Source organism: Elephas maximus, chromosome 22 (genome assembly GCF_024166365.1).
Source record: "Elephas maximus indicus isolate mEleMax1 chromosome 22, mEleMax1 primary haplotype, whole genome shotgun sequence".
In the NCBI taxonomy this organism is placed as follows: Eukaryota; Metazoa; Chordata; class Mammalia; order Proboscidea; family Elephantidae; genus Elephas; species Elephas maximus.
In genome coordinates, this window is record NC_064840.1 from 44618555 (window position 1) to 44633919 (window position 15365).

Consider the following 15365-nt stretch of genomic DNA (forward strand, 5'->3'; position numbering starts at 1 on the left):
GGTTTAAACCCATCAGCGGCTCCGCAGGAGAAAGACGTGGCCGTCTGCTTCTGTAAAGATTTGCAGCCTCGGAAACCCTATAGGGTATCTATGAGTCGGAATCAACGCAATAGCAGTGGGTTTGGCTTTTGGTAGTTTTAATGGCTAATGACTTTGTGTATCTTTTCATGTGCCTGTTGATCTTTTGAACATCCTCTGGTGAAATAGCTGTTCAGGTCCTTCACTCATTTTTTGATTGGGTTATTTGTCTTTTGTTGTTGTTAAATTGTAGAAGTATTTTATAAATTTTGGATATCAGACTTTATCAAATATATGTTTCTCAAAGATTTTCTCCCATTCTGTAGGCTGTCTTTTCATTTATTTGATGAAGCCTTTTGATGCATAGAAATAGTTAATTTTTATGAGTTCTCTCCCATTTGCCTATTTGGTCTTTTGCTGTTCATGCTTTGTTGTGGTATCTGATAGTCTCGGCAATTTTTTTTATTTCTACAGCATTGGGAGTTGTGTTCCATTTTTTGTTTCTAATATTATTTACCTACCTTCTTTTTTTTTTTTTTCCTTAGAAAGCTACTTGAGAATGTTCTCCAGCAAAACAAAGGAGTAAACCAGGAAAAGTGAAAACATGGAATCCAGAAAATAGTGGATTCCAACCATGGAGGGTAGGGTAGGAAAGTTCTGACTGACAGCTGTGCAGTAAGTAGACTTTGAAAGTCTCCCGTTCACAGGGAGAAAAGGACTGAGGGTCCTCTTCAGAAAATCAGAGGGGTTCACCAATTGGAGAGCATGGCCAAAAGGCTGGATTAAAAAAAAAAAAAATTGAGAATATAAATGCAAGAAAGGAAAGGAAATTGTAAGGAAAAAAACTGTCAAACTGTTAAAAAAATAATCAAAGCACAAATTAAAGTATATAGGGTTTGTTCACGCAGTTAATCTGCATGCACACAGAAGGACTTCTCTGTTCCAGGAAAACAGGAGGGCCCAATGTGGGGCAGTTACAATGAGATTTTAAGGAGGAAATAGCAAAGAAAATTTACCATTGGCTAGTCTTAAACATAAGGATCCCTTGTGGTGCAATGGTTAAGTGCTCGGCTGCTAACCAAGAAAAGGTTGGTGGTTTGAATACACTAGCATCTCCATGGAAAGAAGACCTGGCAATCTGCTCCCATAAAGATTATAGCCTTGGAAATCTTATGGGGCAGTTCTACTCTATCACACCTAATCGACTCCACCGCAAGGGGTTTGGTTTTGGTTTTTTTAACAACAAAGTCTTAACATGACTGACTCTGTGCCTGTTTCCTGAGATCAGCTGACATCAGGTTATTAGGTGGTCTTTGGCCTGGCCAGCCCCCATTCATTTGCACAAATCCTCAGATGTAGTCCAGAGGTTTTAAAATAATAAAGGTATCTCAATTATTTAGGGAATTCCAAGGGTTATCTCTCAGGAAACAAGGCAAACTACCTAAAGATACATTCTTTGCATTAAATAAACTCTGAGCTAGTTTATGGTTAACAGATGTCTTTGTCACAAAGGGGGAACTGTGAGACTTCACGGTTACTGTGTCTCCACATTATTTCTTTGTGTCTGTTTTTGGGTACATTCCACATCTGTCAGTGACCTCTGCAATTTTCCTTTGCACTTAGAGGCATCTGTCAATTTTGACCTCAGTTTCTCTACTTTAGCAAAACATAGGATGCAAATATAAGCCAACATAAAACGTGGCATAATTTTACACAGTTGATGGGGTGTAAAAATAGAGAATCTGTTTGCTTTTAATGCTAGAAATATTCTCTTTCAAGTGCCCTGTTGTAAAATTGAATCCACAGAAAAGTAAATATAATTCTAACACAAAATGTGGCCCAGCATGGAACAATATTTGCATAGCATAATACTGAAGTGCCTTTTTTATTGGTTTCAATCAGTTAGTTAATGGACAGGAGACACTTAGCTGTAGCTGAAAGACAGAGGTGGAATTTAATAAGCCTTGGAAATAAAAAAAATGAAAATACAGCTGTTATGAATTGAATTGTGCCCCCCCCCCATATGTGTTGTGAATCCTAACCTCTATATCTGTAGTTATAATCCCATTTGGGAATGGGTTGTCTTTGTTACATTAATGAGGCAGAATTTGCATAGGGTATATCTTGAGTCAATCTCTTTTGAGATATAAAAGAGATTAAACAAGCAAGTGAGCAAGCAGAGAAGGGGGAAGACACATGCCAGGCCACATGAAGGTCACCCAGGAGCAGAAGCTCTGAAGAGGCAGGGCCTTCCTCCAGGGCCTACAGAGTGAGAAAGTCTTCCCCTAGAGCCAGCACCTTAAATTCGAACTTCTAGCTTCCTAAACCGTGAGAAAATAAATCTCTGTTTGTTAAAGCCATCCACTTGTGATATTTCTGTTATAGTGCACTAGATAACTAAGACAATAGCTATTATCATAACGTACATCTTTGTACATAATGTCCAATTATGTCCTTAGGTTAAACTACCGGAAGCTCGGTGGCTGCAAATATGGGTGTGCATATTTACAACTTGTTAAAATAACATCTCAATAAAATTCAAATTTGCAATAGCTCATTGGCTTTATCTAGCAATTCATGAATTGGGGCAGCATCCATTCTAAAAGAAGAGGGGGCTGGAAGAGAATGCAAAGCAGAAGGGTTTTATAGGCAACTGACACACAGGAACAAAGAATAAGGAAGCTATAGGCAACTTCGAATTGGCTGATGGGCATTTCCTTTCCTTATCTGGGATTAGGGAGAAATTCTGATCTAGGTTAAGCTGAGAAGGCAAGTCTTAACTGGCTAGTTTAGGTTTCTGTTTCCGGAAGAGTTGAGCACTTAACAAGAAGTAGAAACTCAAGTTTCAGTTTACTGACATAGGGTTTAGCATAAGTGATTCCATCTTGGGCCATAGGTTAACAGCTTGATAGACTGCTAAACCATCCTCCAGAAAAGTGCACCGGCTTCCTCCCTCCCAATACTTGTTTCCCGGCTCCCATCTGCTTCAGATGTAAAACATCCTCAAATCTTCTGGCCTGTTTATGCTGTCCTCTGTTTTCCATTCCTGCTACAGATACTTCTCCCCGTTTTCTGCTGTGGGAAGGGTGTTAGGAGCTTTTTGGTACTTTGTCTCTAGCACCCAGCAACAGGAAAAAAGAGACCTTTCTCCCTCATGTTTGCCAAATATCTTAAGAGACAAAGATAATCAGTTTTGCCTTGTAATTTTCCCAAATGAAACAGCAAGGGTTTTATTTCAGCATTTTTTTAAAGTGTCATTGGTGTGCCTATAATTCTGTTTTCTTTAACATCTTTCTTTACCCTGCTGAACACTCAGACAATAGCCCCCATCCCCCACTGAATGTGCCAGCTCCTTTAGGCACTGAGACTGGCTTCTTTCACTTAGCAATATGCATTTATGGTTCCTCCGTGTTCTTCTTTGTGGGTTGATAGCTCATTTCTTTTGATCGTTGAATAATACCCCATTGTATGGATGTACCAGAGTCCCTGGGTGGTGCAAACGGTTAGTACATACTCAGCTATTAACTGAAAGATTGGAAATTCAAATCACTCAGAGGCACCTCAGAAGAAAGTCCTGGGATCCACTTCCAAAAAAATCAGCCACTGAAAACTCTGTAGAGCACAGTTCTACTCTGACACACACGGGGTCACCATGAGTAGGAATTGACTCGACAGCAATTGGTGTTCTGGTATGGATGTACCACAGTTTGTTTATCCATCCATCCATTGAAGGGCATCTTTGCTGCTTCCAATTTTTGGCAGTTATTTTGGCAGTTATGAATAAAGTGGCTTAAACATGTGCAGCACTCCCCCCCACCCCTACCTCAACACACATAATGTCTTCAACTCATTTGGATAAGTACCTAGGGGCGTGATTGCTGGATTGTAAGGTAAGCTTATGCTACGGGACTTTTTTAAGAAAAAAAGTTCATATTTTTTAAAGGAGTATTACATTTCCCTTGTTGTGAACCTTCCCAAAGTTATGCCATTCAAACTAATTCTTAAACAGTTTTCAAACACAGTTAAAAGAGAGGCTTCTTCACAGAGGCTTGGTCAAGGGCATGAACTTAGTGCTTATCACTTAGAAAAAGCATGGGTCTCAGCTAAGCACAGATATGTTCTCTTGTTGATCTGATTTTCTTTTCTTTTTCAACTCCGTTAGTAGCCAGGCAAGGCAGGGCATTTATCAGTGACAGCCAAGTTTCAGGTAAACAATGAGTTAGGGAAAAGGTTACTGCTGATTTCGGTGTAGCCAGCAGCCATTGTCATTGGTGTGCCAAGATCACAGAAACAGATCCTAAATTGTCTCTATAAGAGAAAACACAAAAGCTGCTGAGCAGGGCAGGAGGGGCATTGGTGATTCAGAGTTTTATGGCTCTTTCCCTGTGAGTCACCACAGAAGCAATTTTCTCTAAGGGATGGTGAGGACTGCTGGGGAATGGGGCCTGGTAAGCCAAGCAGAGCTCTATTCTGCAAAGGGAACAACTGTGGTGAAGGTGAGCCAAGCAGGAGCCCCCTTCCCTCAGGAGGTCTGCTTGGATGAGTGAGACCTACAGAGAAAGGAACTCGGGACTCCCCAGTGGTGAGATGTCACTAGCTCATTAACACACTGGTTGGTGGATGGATGAAAGTGAACCCCAGGCAAGCAATGAATCTCATTTTTCTATGGGGACTGTGGTGGTTCAGTGGTAGGATTCCTACCTTCTGTGATGGAGACCCAGTTTCTTACGATACACCTCAAGCACAGCCACCACCTGTCTGTTAGTGAAGGCTTGCACTTTGCTATGATTCTGAACAGGTTTCAGTGGAGCCTCTAGACTAAGATGGGCTAGTGAGAAAGGGCTGGCGATCTGCTTCCAAAAATCAGCTAATGAAAACCCTATAGATCACAACGATCTGATCCCATTGCACAGGGATGGGGTTGCCATGAGTCAGGGGCCAACTCCACAGCAGGCAACAACATCAACATGTTGCTTCCACTTGATGTGTCAGTTTATCTCCTGGGTTCATTCCTCCATCTTTCCTCTTCTTTTGCCCCCTCTTTCCACTCCACTCCTCACTCTGTCCCATCCCTCGCTCTGGACTAGGAATTCGACTGACCCCCCTTTACACCAGATTACTGAGGGTCTACTTGAAGCCCAGACCCTGGGCCTGCACTGGCACTGGGGTGGGGGTGACCATGTACGACATGGTCTCTGTTATACAAAGAGCTGGGATGGGAGATGTACGCCACATCACTGCTGCCATTTTGATAGCAGGATAAATTTTTATCTTGATAGTCATAATGTCAGAAAACAAATTCTTGAGCTTTCATCTTTAAAAATATCAAGGTACATTTAGGCATGTGTTGCAAGGATTCAGTGGTTGCCTTTGAGGAGGAGGCTGCGGGCTGGGAGACAGAGTGGTAAAGGAGGCTTATTTTTCATGATATGTTCTTTGTATTTTGTTCCATGTGCATGTATATCCCAGTGAAAAAATTAAATTCACTAAGGAAAGAAATTTTCAAGTAATGTGCACAACAGACATCCCCCTAGTTGTAATAGACATCCTTGAGGACCACCCAGGCTGAAGGAGAGGTTGAGGTGCAGGGAAAGGGTGTGAGCTCAGGATGTCTATTACAACTATTTCTTGGTGATTAAAAATGACATAAAATAAAAATAAAAGCAAAAACAACAGTGCTTTTATATTTCAATATGATTATTTGGACCCTGCCACCTCAACATGTGACAAAATGGCCCTGTGAAATCAGCCAGGCCAGAATGTCATGTCCTACTTGAGCATACACACTCCAAAAGATAAGACACCACTTTGTATCGCTGCAACACTAAAGGAGTAGCATTGACAGTACTATTGGAGTCCAAGGAGGCAGAGACCACTGAGAGCTAAGATAGCCCAGGAAGGGGAGATGGAGGAGGAGGGGCTAGTTGAGTCTTGCGTTGGAGGGCAGGACAGGAGGGCAGAGAGGGTAGGTGGGGAGGACATGAGAGCTAGGAGAGGGAAAGGGATATTTAGCAAACAAAGTCAAGAGTCTCGCTGTCATGAGTGCAGCAGAGCAGAGAGTGAGGTCAGGGCCCCTTTGTGGAGGATGCAGTTTGGTCTACACGTGTAGACTATGAGCAGCCTACTGTTCCCCCACTTACTCGCTGTGTGTTATTGGGCAAGCTACTTAGTCTCTCTGTGCCTCAGTTTTCCCATCTGTGAAATGAGAATAACAAAACGAGGGCTGTTGTGAGTATTGAATGAATGAGGACATGTAAAGACCTTAGAACAGTGCCTGGCACATATTAAGTGCTATTGTGGTTTTTTAAAAATTGTTATTGGAAGGTTAATCAGATTGGAGAGAGACATAATGGAGGCAGATCAGCTAGGAGGAGTGGGGGTAAAATGAACCTAAAAATTTGTTGAGGTAGTGACAATTCAGATGAGTAATAAAGAAAATTTGAGGAAAGAACTTAGTAATTGGCTAAATACGTGGGGGTGGAGAGGCATAAAAGACAGCAAAGCTTAAAATGACTTCAGACTTTGAATTCAGGTAGTTAGGAGGATGTCAAAGCTGTTAACAAAAATAGAAGTCAAGAAGGGCAGTTATTTTGTAGGGATGGAGGGAGTCAAGTTTAATTTTAGATGACTTTGAGATGACAGAGAGACATTACAGTAGAAATGTCAGGCATGCAATTGGAAATAGGTGACGAGTTTGTGAGAGGGAACACAGTTGTCACTAATAGATTCACAATTCACCTTACAGCGGTCAGAGTGGACGCATTCTCCAAAGAGAGCAGAAAGAGGACGTACGAGGACATATTGGCGATTCCCAGGGGCAGGAGGGAGGAGGAGGAGGAGTCATTGCTTAGAAGGCACTGAGTTTCTGTTAATGGTGGTGGAATAATTTGGAAAAGGATAGTGGTGATGGTTGCAAAACATGATGAACTTAATCAATGTCACTGAATTATGGATGTAAAAATTGTTGAATTGGCAGATATTTTGTTATGTATGCTTTTTTTTTTATGTATTTTTATCACAATTTAAAAAAAAGAAAGAAAGAGGGAACACCCTCCCTGGAAGAGGAAGAGGAAGCAGTGGAGAAGCCCGAGGAAAGCGCGAACTCGCATAATGTTACGCAAGCCAAAGGGAGATGGGCCAGGTCAACACAGACCCACCTTGCAAAGAGGTCCAAGAGAATAAACACTGGGGAAAAGCTGCTTGGTTTTTAAACAGGCAGTGCTGACATTTTAAGGCACAGAAAACTTTTTAGTTATAACATTTAAAGTACAAGCTTTCTTGATTGAAAATATTAAAAGGAAGTTACAAAACAGAAAGCAGCTTCCATCATTTTCTGTGTTTGGCAAGACAAATGCATAAAGGTTTAAAAACAATGGTTTCATTGACCACAATACACGGAGCTGAACTCACTCGTCTTCTTTCCAATAGCTGTCCCTGATTTCCCCAGCAGGAGGACATGACATTTCCTTCATATCCTTTCATTCACTATTCTCCCAGCAAACATTTACTGTGCACCAGCTTGGTGCCAGGTCCTGGGAACATACAGATGTTGGCGACTTGTCCCCCTCCCTTCCTTCCCACTCCCCTGCCTGGAGCAGCTCGCAGGGTGGTAGGGAGAACAGCAGGGGAGCTTCAAGACCCCTCTAACGTGCATTTTTCTGAATAGATGGCCAGCAGATGTGAGTTGTAAAACACTTAGCTTAATGGAGCCCCAGTAAATTAGGGTCAGTGATACTGCATTTGCTGCTCTGTGTTCCCCGCCACCCCCTTTTTGCTGCTGTATTTTGAATCTCAACTCAGCTGAGTTCTCAGATGTCCTCTCCTTTACCCTAGCCAGTGCCTTTTTTTCTAAAAGCTGGTCTTTCCACGCAGGCTAAGAAGTCTCCCCAGGCTGGGTTCTCCCTCTCGACCACTGTTTAGCCTAACGGATCTGCCCTTGATTCCCAACACATGCTCTCTCTCCTACCCCGCATGTGGGCAGCCAATCTTCACTTAGCCTCTTCCTCTCTCCACCCCTGCTCTCCTGCCAAACTCTTGTCCAGGCTCTACGGTCCTCCTTGTAGAAGGCTTTCTGAATCTTCCGTCATCGGATGCATCCCACCCCTCTAGCATTCTGTAAATTTTCCTACTGCTGTATGCTCTTAGTAATAAAGGAATGGAACCAACAGGCCACCATCAAACAGCTTTATAATGTTGACTTTCTCATGGTAGCTAAGCTTGCTGTGTAACTTAACGTCCAGAGCCTGTGAGTGATAAGAAGGTTAAACTGAGATCCCAGTTATCCTGGGATTCCCCGCACTTCTCCATATTTGGGGTACAGTTTAACTGTGCATCTTCCAAATCAGGGCTGTTTTCTACTTAGTTAATAAAATTCCCTTAAGCATTTTAAACCACATTTATAAATTTGTATAAATTTAATATGCTTGATTTTCTTTTTACGCATGTCACATGCCTGACTGGGCAATTTATGAACTCAACAAGCAAAACCTCCCCAAGTAAGTTTTACAAACCTAATAAACTAAAGTTTTAAATATAGCAAATCAGAATTTTTCTTAAACATTCCAGCATCGTTCACATGTTTAGCCAGTTTCTCTCACACCTTTCAACTTAAAATCATAAGTCTAAACTTAACTGTACATTTTAAGTTGGAATCACAAGCTGATCTATCAAATAATCTAAAATGTCAACTTCTCTGAAAAAAATGACTCTTTAAACTCAGTGCTACGGCTGCTAACCAAAAGGCTGGCAGTTCGAATCCGCCAGGCGCTCCTCAGAAACTCTACGGGGCAGTTCTACTCTGTCCTATAGGGTCTCTACGAGTCGGAATCGACTCGATGGCAGTGGGTACATCAAATACACAGATTATCTCCAGCCTTAACCCAAAGTATTGGTAGTATGAATTTCATTTGAATTTTGACACCCCTATGGTTGAAAAAAAAACCTCACTCACCAAAGAATCTATTGAAAGGTTCAAGGCTGAATTCTCTAGGCACAGAACAACAGTGTTCTGTTATGATGCATGATTTTTTTTTTTACTTTATTGTTTTTGGTGCGAGTTTACACAGCAAGTTAGGCCCCATTTGACAATTTCCACATAAATTGTTCTGTGACATTAGTTATATTTTTCACAATGTGTCAACATTCTCTTTAATTGTTTTCTGGTTGTTGCATTTTCAGTACCCTAGTTTCCCTTCCCCCTTATCTTCTCATCTTTGTTTTAAAGTAAATGTTGACCTTTTGCTCTCATTCATATGGTTTTTTGGTACAGCACCATTCTTACAGGTAATATCCTGCCTGTTGTGTGCTACTGTGCTATTTTGCTAAAATGCGATCTCAGGATAGTTTCAGTTCAAGATTTAAAGAGTGCTTCAGGGCTTTTTCAGGGCAATAGTCTCAGGGAGTCCTCTGGTCTCAACTGGTCCAGTTTATCTGGGCTTTTTTTAAGAATTTGAGTTTTGTTCTACATTTTTCTCCCATTCTATCCAAGACCATCTGTTGTGACCCTGGTCAGAACAGTTGATGGTGGTATCCGGGCACAATCTAGTTCTGTTCTCAAGGTAGATGAGGCCGTGGCTCGTGTAGGCTATCAGCATCGTAGACTTGTTTCTTCTCTGAGATTTTGGTTACATCCTTACTCTTTTGCTCCTGATAAGTAGAGACCAACAGTTGTATCTTAGATGACTGCTTGCAAGCTTTTAAGACCCCAGATGCTACTCGCTTCACTAGGATGCAGAACATGAACTTTGTGACATAAGGTTTTCACTGGTTAATTTTCAGAAGTATATCACCAGGCCTTTTTCCCTCACCTGTCTTGGTCTGGAAGCTCTGCACAAACTGGCAGAGCATGGAAGGCCTTGTTGGTATTTTAAAACTGGTAGCATAGCTTCCAGCAACATGTAAGCCACCACGGTAGGACAAAGTGACAGATGCTAGTAAAGGGCATCATGTTTGGTAAAGTAGACAGTCAGGGAAAACAAGGGAAACCCTCAATGAGATGGATTGACACAATAGCCACATCAATGGACTCAAACATAACATTCCAATGCAGATGACACAAGACTGAGTAATGTTTCACTCTGTTATACATAAGGTTGCCATGAGTCGACTCAGCCAACTTGATGGCAACTAACAGCAAAGCAACATAAATTGCCCACCTGGTACCGACATCTTGGTGCAGAAGAAAAAGTGTCTGTTTTTAAAAGGGGTGTTATGTAAGGTGCTATCAAGTAGGTTTTGAAATACGGAGACAGACCCTATGTACAACAGAACAAAACACTGCCCAGTCCTGCGCCATCCTCAAAATCGTTGCTATGTTTGAGCCTGTTATTGCAACCACTGTGTCAGTCAGACTCATTAAAGGTCTTCCTCTTTTTTGCTGACCCTCTACTTTACCAAGCATGATGTCCTTCTCTAGGGACGGATACCTCCTGATAACATGTCCAAAGTACCTATGATGGTTAAAGTTGTGTGTCAACTTGCCTGGAACCATGATCCTCAGTGGTTTGGCAGTTACAATGTAGTTTAGTCACCTCCACAATGAGATCTGATATAATGTGATCACCTCCATGATGAGATCTGTTGTGAGCAGCCAATCAGCTGAAAGGGAGTTTCCTTGGAGGCGTGGCCTGCATCCAATGTAGGTGGAATTTCTGGCAAGGCTCCCGGGCTTTTGCTCACTCTGGATCCTGCAGCTGGCTCCTGTTCATCTGACGTCTGGTTCTTGGGACTTGAGATTGAAATCTCTCAATTTCCAATCTGACTTTTTATACTCTTGATCTGGATGAGAGAGTTTAGATTGGTCTCACTAAACTGAAGCCACCTGCTATGAGTTCTGGTGTTGCACTTTGGTGTCTCCCTTCTAGGAGCGCAGCCAAATCTTTCATTTTAACCTTTTGTTGTATGGCCCAAGCTCAGTGCTAGTGTCGGGGAATAATTTTTTTTTTTTTTTTTAAGCACCATTGCCTTCATATGACTCCACGAACCTCTCCTCCCTGCCTCTTGTGACATCTCAGACAGATGCCATGACTGTTGCTTTTTATTTTTATTTATTTTTGACTGGTGTGTTTTAGCTGTAAGGACAGTCCCATTTTCAGGTATTAAAACGTACAAGCCAGTCTAAATCAAAATCACAATCTCATGCCCAGTTCTACACTCATCCCCGCCCCTGCTCAAGGCCACGCGAGGATGGGGCGTGGAGAGTCATACTCTTCTTCCAGCTCCATCCTCCATTCATCCCTGCCCCCTCCTGCTGTGGACTACTCCACGGTGGGTGGGAATGGAGGGCAGGGGACATTGGAGAGGAAGAGTTACGAGATGTGACTGCAGGTGCTGTCATAGGCCATCTGTACCTTTTTATCTCACGAGGTATACTTCTGGGTTCTTGAAAGACCTTTGCAAGACTTCCATAGTGCACTGTTCCTTTTTATCCAGCTGATTCTCTCCCCACCCTTAACCCCACCTGCATCTATATTCTCTTTCTGTAGACACCCCTTGTGGGAGGAGTCATTTCAAGGTGTCTCAAGCCAGACTGTGTCTTTTGAATGCATTTGCTTCATGCATCTTTGCATTCATGCCCACTGCTGCCGTTTTCCCTTAACTGCTGTCCTTGTCTCCCATCTTGAGAATTCTCCTTCAGTCAGGCACCATAAGGTTTTCATTTGCTAATTTCAGGAAGTAGATCACCATGCCCCACATCATTCTTAAAGAGGAGGAGGTGTTCTCTACACCCTGAAGGCCCACTGAGATAGGCCCTTGAGTTCCTACAGCTCAGCAAACCTCTGGTCAGGAGGGAGACACCAGTCCCCTCTCCTCACAGGTACTCCTAATCTTTCCTAGGGGTTCTGTTGGATACTTATTACTTGGCTTGGGGGAGGCAGGCGCCTACCTTTCCTCCTCTCCCCCTATGAATTCCCTTCAAATAATTCCAGTTTCACATTTTTAGTCTTTTCTTTTGTAGGCTGGTCTGATATTCCAGAAAAGCCTTTCAATTTCCTGTCTGGAGGGAAAGGGACTAGCTGCTAGAATTCTGAAAACTGACTTGGGGAAGAGGGTTGGAAGTCTCAGTATTCAACATTCGGTGTGCCTAAATTCACTTGATTATCCTGTTCTCAGTTCCATTACCCATGTCTTCAACATTGTCTGGAGCTCTAGTCCAAAGATTCTCTGTTTTAACTTCTCCAGGGAACAAACCTCCAGACTGTTGCTGGGATGGGAAAGGAGCATTCAGGCAATGGTGTTGGGTGGGTGTGGGGACCTAGGGAATGTAACTGCTTCCAAACAACTTTCATCAGCCCTTATTTTGGCCTCTTCCCTTCACCCCCAGTTCCATAGATACATTGTGCTGTCAGTTCCTGTGGCTTTTGAATTTTCTGTGGAAGAAACTGTGTTGTCTGTGCACTTTCTCCACTACCCGGACTCAACTGCTTCGTCAGTTACTACTTGTCCTTCTGCTTTCTAGCTTCCCAGATCTTGCCACTTTTGTCTATTCTTTGGTTCTCCCTGCCCTTGTGAGCTTATGTCTTAAAAACAAAAAACCCCTAACTTTAGTCTTCTGTGAATTTTGGGTGGAAAAAAAACTAAATGTATGTAGACAATTTTCTATTTTTTACCCAGAAGCTTCCATTCTTTTCTGTAACAGTAATTTCCAGAGTTGCTTAGTTTCAGCTCTCTATTTAAATGGATTATTTACTTACTACTGCTTTTTTCTTTTCATATTGTCCTTTTTCCCAAATTCTTTATTTGGATCTATCTCTTGGCTGTATTTCTTCATTTCCAAAGAAACAGTTCATTGGCAGTTGCTGTGCCCAGAAGTTTGGGTGGGGGTAGGGGCAGATGGCATGTCTGCAAGGCAAATGTAGCCTCAAGACAAATCTTTTTCCAACCCAATTGCCAACCCTAAACCCTTTGTTTCAAAAATTATAGAGCTACCACTGGAAACCCTGGTGGTATAGTGGTTAAGTGCTATGAGCTAACGAAAAGGTCAGCAGTTCAAATCCACCAGCCACTCTCTGGAAACTCTATAGGGCAGTTCTACTCTGTCCTATAAAGTCACTACGCATCGGAATCGACTCGACGGCAACAGGTTTATTTTTCTTCGTTTAGAGCTACCACTGCTCATGGGTATTAGTCTTTGAACCTTTGTGAGTTTGAGAATGTCAATTTGTTTCCTCTATACCAACTCTGCAAGGAGCCCTGATGGCGCTGTGGTTTAACTCTTGGCTGCCAACTGAAAGGTTGGATGTTCGAACCCACCAGCCACTTTGGGGGAGATAGATGTAGCACTCTGCTTCCGTAAAGATTACCACCTTCGAAACCCGACGGGGGCAGTTCTACTCTGTCCTACAGGGTTGCTCACTGTGAGTCGTGATTGACAGAATAGGAATGAGTTTGGGTTTGGTTTGGTTTTATACCAATTCTTCATTTACTTGTTTTGAACCTTGGTTTCTTATTTGTAAAATGGAGACGATAATTTCTAATTTAGAGAATTGTTGTGAGGGTGATACTAGACACATCTGGCTAACAGATATTACTTCTCTTTCTTTCTCTCTTTCCTCAAAGTGTTCCTTTCCTTTCCTTTCCTTTTCCTCAGGTGGATGTAAATGATCCTTTGCCTGCTGCCCCAGCAAGCCAAGCCTGCAAAGACAGCAATCCAGACCCTCACCCCTGAAAGGGCAGACAGAGGCAGATGCAAGCCTCGAACCCAGGTCACTGGACTCCCAGGCCCACTCCTCCTTCAGCAGTCCAAGTGCTGAAAGCCCAAGAGCCTTGCCTTGTCTCCTGACCTTTCATGATTGTGACAGCAGGTAATGTTAGCAGGCACCATTCAAGTCTTTCTGGCTCTCACATTTTCTAACCTGGCAAAGATCAGACCTGAGTCAAGAGGATGACCTTCTCTGCAGGGCTCCAGCTGGTATAGGAATCTGATTTGAAGCAATAACTTACATCAGGGAGAAAAGATAAGGGACAGTCGCCTCTCACCTCAATAAGAGAATGTTCACGCTCTACTGCCTTTCAGTGAATAGGCACCTTGACATTTTGTAAGATGGGACTTGTTCACAATCAAATGTGTTGCTGCCTTCTCAATGAAAAAGGGCAAAGTATCAGATAGTCTCCCTCCTCCCCCCACCTCCATGAAGGTGGGTTATGAATGAAGGATTGACAGGGAGAACTAAAGGGAAGTGTACAAAGAAAACTGCCAGGTGAGTGAATGCTTGTAGAGAAATTTTAAAAAGCAAATCTTAGTATTGTCAATAAATTTATGCAGCTCCCATGCTTAGTACATGGTTCTAGATATTACAGGGGAATAGAAAAGAATAAGATACAAAAGATCTGGTTAAATAAATTATTATACATTAGAAGCCCTGTGGCACAACAGTTAAACGTTGGGCTGCTAACTAGAAGGCTGGCTGTTCGAACGTACCCATCAGCTCTGCAGGAGAAAGACTTGGCGATTTGCTCCCATAAAGATTACAGCCTAGAAAACCCTATGGGACAGTTCTACTCTGTCACATGGGGTTGCTATGAGTCAAAATCGACTCAAATGTACCTAATGACATTATTATATACTAATATGTTATATTACATTATTTACTAAATAATTAAATATTTCTGTGCAATGGAATATTTAAAAAAACAAAAAACTCCATTGCCATCAAGTCAATTCTGACTCACAGCGACCCTGTGGGACAGCGTAGAACTGCCCCATAGGGTTTCCAAGGGGTGGCTGGTGGATTTGAACTGCTGACCTCTTGGTTAGCAACCATAGCTCTTAATCATTGCGCCATCAGGGCTCCAATGGAATATTAAAAAAATATATATTAGGTAGTCATTAAAAAGGATGAAGTGGATCGATGTGTATTGACAGGGGATGATTTCCACATTACATTTTATTGAGTTAAAAAAAAAAGCAACACACATAGTATGAACTTTTATGTAAAGGTGACCACATATGTGTGTGCGTTTATGTGCAGAGAGAGGTTGGAAGGATGTCCATGATACGTTTACACAGTTGTCTCTGTATGGTGGGACTTCAGGTTATTTTGTGCTTTTCTGTATCATTTCAATTGGTTATAATGAGCATATATAAATTTTAGAACCAAAAAAAAAAAAAAACCAAAACTATTTTCATTTAAAAAAGAAAGGAGAGTAGACTCTTTTCTTTTTCACTTTGCATTCTCTCAATGAAATCATCCACTTCCACTGCCTCCAATTGTAAAAACTGGGATGATGATAGTAGGACTTTCCTCACAAGCTGTAGTGAAGATTAGATAAAACTAAGAAAGCACAGACCTGTTAGCTTCCTCTTTAAGTCAGGCTGACTAAAAACACTTCTTCCCTAAAAAACATAG